Below are 5,892 nucleotides of genomic sequence, written 5' to 3' on the forward strand. Positions count from 1 at the left end.
AAGCCCTTCCTGAAGCGTCGTTCAACAAAATTCTACAAGGGCTAGGAATGATGGAATCAGAGTCAGTACCACAAACTACCTCTCAATCACAAACATAAGAAGCGAAATAGACCGAACGTTCAGGTTCGGTTGGATCATCTGCCTCTCGCTCATCAACTAAAGGTGGTTTTCTTGGTTGTAAATTTCATGTACAATTGTTTTAAAATTATTTATTTTATTGTCAAAAGTATTTCCTTTTTGAAAATCTAATTTCTTCGGTAACCGAAATCAGCCGAACGCTCGGGTTCGGTTTTTCAAAATTTTTCAAAACCAAAACCAACCGAACGCTCGGGTTCGGTTTTTCAAAATTTTTCAAAACCGAAACCAACCGAACGCTCGGGTTCGGTTTTTCAAAACCGAAACCAATCGAAAGCTCGGGTTCGGTTTTTCAAAATTTTTCAAAACTGAAATCAACCGAACGCTCGGGTTTGGTTCCAAAGTTTTTTATTTTTTTCTTTCTCAATCTAATTTTTTTTCTTATTTTTATTTTTATTTATAATTTCTTTTAATATCAAAAACTCCAAAAATATTTTGTTCTTTTTACTTTATTTGTATGGGGAAATGGTTGAATTAGTTAAGTGTCCCTAGAAGCATGTTGCTGTATGTGCCCAAAGCCTCATCAGATTCTGAATAATAGCCTTCATGACTTGGTATACACAAACCTTGTCTTCCCAATTAGGCTATCTCATTTATTCTAATCGTGAGCTACCTAACTCTCTTCTCACATGAGATAAGAGTTTTCTGCTTGGTCCTATTTTTTATAGCAGAGATACTTTAATTTCTTACACCATCTCTATTGCATTTGTCCATTAAATTCGTTTCACAAACGTAACCCTTGAGACTCTCAGAAATTACCACTGAGGTTTATGGTTACTCAAAAACTGCATTTATGATCTTAGTTTCGTGCCACTACGAGCTGAGTGAAACCCAAAATTCAATACCCAATCTGAATTGACGGTGAACAATTAATTTGCTCTAGTTTTCACTAATGAATTGACGGACGTATCTTCATGAAGTCTCAAATTTTTTTCCTTTGTGTGATTCCTATGAAATTGTTAAAAACCATAACATTTCTTCCCTTGGGATCCAGTTTTTAATTTTTGTTGAGATTTTATATTTCCCAGCCACTTTAAAAATTATTTCAAACCTACTTGTTCAACAGACTACACCGGTCTCACAAGTACTTTGTTCACTTTCTATCTTATTTCAAGATTAGGACTGTTGAATCAAAGCTAAGCCACCCTAAAAAGCTTAATTAAAAGAAGCCTTTCAACACTTCTTAATAGGTGTTTGATCGTTATTCAACGGGAAGCCACATTAACACTTTAAGGTCTTTCTTGACTTTAAAGGAAGAGACTCGTGCCCGGGATCATTTGTTTCATGTCTTTATTGACATCACACTTTTTCCTAAAAAGGATTGTTTTATTTCTTTTCTTTTACACTCTTAGCACGAAAATCTTTGATTTTCCAAAATTCTGGTTCTAATAATTACATGCTTTTTCATTGGATTGGTGGTTAATTATAAGCTGTGGTCAATTTTCATCCACATGGGCGTATTATTCAAAAGATGCCGTTACAGAGATAAGATGAAGGGTTGCTGAATCAGGCGGGAATCTAATTGATTTGATTTCAAACGGCGGTAAAAAGGGAACGCGTGCGAATTTGAAACGTCCAATCTCCAAATGACGTCGCAGACGCGTGTGCGAATTTGAAACGGTTCTTCTCTAAAAAGCACTGAAAGGGCGCGTGTGAATCTGAAACGGTTTCTATCCAAACGGCGCTTGATGGGAGGCGTGTTCTAAGGAATCTGACACTCTCTCTCATGCGTGATCATCGCTTACCTTAACTGTCACGTATCAGTCAAATTCCGGAAAACCCTTCGTATTTCGATAGAAGATTTGGGAAGATTTTTCTCTCTCCTTAAACCCCAGTATAAAAGGCGACATCATCTACCATTTACCTCTTTACTGCAATCAAGAATCCCAGAGCGCACGAATTCCCTGAACCCTAACTGTTCATCATCTTCTTCACTCTCTTCAACAATGGCAGATTCATCCTCCGTTCACGCCACTTCCCACATTCTTCCTATTCGCCCTCAACAATGCCTCATTATCGATCTAACCCCTCATGTCTATGATTCTTACATGTTTGCCATCATCGAGTGCTTGAAGTATTCGCCAATTGCTCCTGCACTATCAAGGGTGGAATTAGTGCCCATGGAATTCCTGTCGCAGATCTATGCGACTGCTCATTACGAGAAAGTGGTCGATAGGATCTTCTTTGACGTTTCTCATCATAAAGCGTCTATCTCCAAGCAACGCTTTTGCTCTCTGTTAGGGTTTGAAGCTGATCCAACAAGGGTTAATCCAGAGACGATTCCAATGGGGCACCTGTTTAATATGTTTTACAATATGGCTATATGGAGGTGCTTACTTCCGTCGCCAAGTTCAAGAAGTCATGCTTGCCGCCACAGTGGAACGGGATGTTCACTGTGCTATTCAAAGGTCTTTCTGAAAGGAGCTCTGGCTCAGATGGTTCCAGTCGACTATTCCTGTCCATCTTATATGGGGTCTACAATGGCATCAATGTCGACTATGGGTTTGTTCTTTGGCAACAACTCATCCCGAGTCTCTCATCTTCTTCGCGGCATTCAGAGGTGTCGTATGCTCGTTTTTGGACCCTGATTACGAAGTGGGTCATGGACAAGTACAGCATCCCCACTGTCGCCGGTGCACCGATGTCTTCAATTGGTACATTCCATACCACGAAGATCATCGTTTAAGATGCTTCGAAATTCCCTTTCAATGGTTCCATTCCGGAAACCATGTATGCTGACGTTCCAACTAATAGCCGGATTATCAGAACCTACAAAGAGTTCAAACATTCTGGTCCGATGGATCTCACACAAGAGATGTTGAAATCGATCCACGACGCTGACAAGCCTGCTCCAAGAGGCAAGAAGGCAGACAAAGGGAAACAGGTGGCGAAAGGGGCTAAAGGCCCTTCCCCCAAGAAGAGGAAACCCACGAAAGCTACTCAATCTCCGCAGCACAAGAGGCGAAAAACTCAACCAAAGAGAAAGCTGATTATCGCTTCCTCTTCCAGTGAATCAGAGGGTGAGAGTTCGGATTTTGACGGCTCTCCAAGAGGCAACACACCACCCAGATCACCAACCCCTGAAATGCAAATCCCTCCTTCTCCAATTCCCTCTTCTACTCAAACTATTCCTATTTCCATTCCCACCATAAACCCCTTCACTCACATTCCACAAACCTCAATCCCAATGCCACCACCAATATTCACCAAAGCAACCACAACATCCACTGCAGATGTTAGAGCCAACGTATCTGATACGGGGGTTCATACTGATGCAACCGAACCTCCACTAGCACCCGAAACCATAAACACAACCGAAACCCAAACAGCACCTGAACCTACCCCTACACCTACACCCGAAACAACCGAACCTGAACCTACCCATACCACTGTACCACCAGCTTCACCACCACCACCATCTCCCGGTCATGTCTCTGACGGAGATAACCCTTTCCTTGGCGGGGAAAATATGACGTTTGATTCGGTCTACTATAGTCCGTTTCAAGTCCAAAGCGATGATGATGAAGACGCTCCGGTCACAAAGAAACATCTTAAGGAGCTCCATGACAAGGTCGACTTGCTCATTGCCTCTTCCTCTACGTCTCAATCATCCCTCTCTGAAGCTGCTCTTCAGAAGATTGTTGGTGCTTTCTCAAGGGCTCAGCAAGACTCTGTCGCTTCTTCCACCACCGCCATCGATGCCTCAACGAAAGCCTGTCAGGCTGCGACCGAAAAAGTCGATAAACTATTTTCTGATGCCTCTGCCCTATTAAAGTCTTTACAGGAGAGTGCTGATGCCACCAAGACTACGTTGGAACCAATTGTTCAACAGTTGGCCACGTTTGTCTCTACTGAGTTGAAGTCCTTTGCTTCACTTCGTCAATCGCTTACAGACGACAACTCAGCCTTTCGTGCTTCTATTGACGAGCGTCTCTCAAAGCTGCAAGAAGATTTGGCGGCTGAGAACTCGTTGATGGATGTTTTGGCAAAGAAGACCACTGCCCTGAAGGTCAAGAGTGCTCAACTCTCCAATTCTCAACAACAGATTGACACTCTTCGATCCGAAAGGGAGGTCATCAAGATGTGTGTTTCGGATGTCCACTCATCAATATCTAACATCCTCGAAGCACATGATCAGATACTCAATCATTCTGTGAGGCGTACCCTTGCAGAGAAGCTCGCTCCTGCCCTAGACCTGTTAAGCAAAATTGAAGGGCTACCCGATTTCGTGTCCATTCTGAAACAAGGGGGAGAAAAGGAGTCTGCACCTCAACCACCTCATTCCTCAAAGGCAACTCACACAACCGAACCTCCTCCTGTAGGCCAAGGCTCCGGTTCGGGTGTGAAAGAAAAAGGTAAGAAGATTGCTGAGAAAGAAGAGGAAGATGATCAAGGAACCATTGCCGACTTGTTAAAACGCAAGAGTCGACGCAATGATGCAGATGAAAGTGATCGTGTGGCAAGAGAAGCTGAAGAAGCTGAACGCAAAAAGAAAGAAGCCCATGACCTTCTCGAGAGTAGGAAAACTCTTTTTCTTGCTTGGACTCGAGAAAGGATGATAAAGGAGGCAATCGACACCCTGAGCATCTTATGGCTTGAACCAGTTATCTCATTTGACTGTTACAATTCTGTCGACTCTCATTTCGACATGCCACTTACCCGAAAGGCGTTCATCTTTCACGCCTTCGCCAACGTTGCTGAGTTCCCTCATCCTCATCCGGAGGTTGATCGGGAATTGATTGAATTCTATCTGAAGGCTGCTCAACCCCAATACCAAACCTGGAGCGCTCAGAAGATCATCAACATTCGGGTCTTGAAACCGTACACTGAAGGGAAGTTTATCAATGTTCGGTTTAAGGTGCTCAGGGGATCTGCAAAAACCGAACATGCCATTTCTTTAGCAGATCTACCGAACCTCAATCCACATGATTGGATTGTTCTGCACAACATCCTTCTGACTAACGAAGCTGAATATGGTCCGATCATCGACCATCTTAAGAGGATGTTGGTGTGCTATATCATGGAGGTCGCACTGATGGATCAGGAGATTGCAACAGTCTTCGAGAAGAAACCGAAGATCTCTCCTGTTGGCTCGGCCAGTGATCTAAACCAGATGAAGATGGGAAAAATTGACCCGAGGCGAAACTTAGTCATGTTCACTAGGAGTGAAGGACAGAAATGTCTCTTTGCCTTAGCTGATAAACATCTTTATACCACTGCTTGCCTAGAGCATGTGTTGGGGATCATCCACAGATGCAAAGAAAATACAGCGAATGATATCAAGTATTTTGACGATATGATACATTGGTACATTCGGTTCAGACAGACAATCCTCGCGCTCATCTCACGTCTGTTTGAAACTGTAAAGAAGAAGGTTCCCGCTGCTGGCCCAAGCATGAAGAAGAAGTAATCTCGCTCCAATTTGATGCAAAGGGGGAGATTGTTGGGTAGCATAGCTTTTTGATGTATTGCGTCCATTGGGCTCGGTTAATAGTCCAAGTTTTGTTACTCCGGTTTGGGCCTGTCCAACCGTGAGCTGATAGGGTTTAATATAAATATATATGCATGCATGCATATTAGGTTAACGATTGATAGCAATTACGATAGATTACAGATTATTTCTTCATCGTTCTTGTAAACCCTAAATCCTCTACAGTAGAAGTTCTTTATCGAGCTCTGCTGAGGATTGTTGATTAATCATTCGACATTCTTCGATCCATACTTGAGTTGTTTACAGTTTTCGTATTTATTATTTTA

Source organism: Lactuca sativa, chromosome 4, assembly GCF_002870075.4.
Source record: "Lactuca sativa cultivar Salinas chromosome 4, Lsat_Salinas_v11, whole genome shotgun sequence".
NCBI lineage: Eukaryota > Viridiplantae > Streptophyta > Magnoliopsida > Asterales > Asteraceae > Lactuca > Lactuca sativa.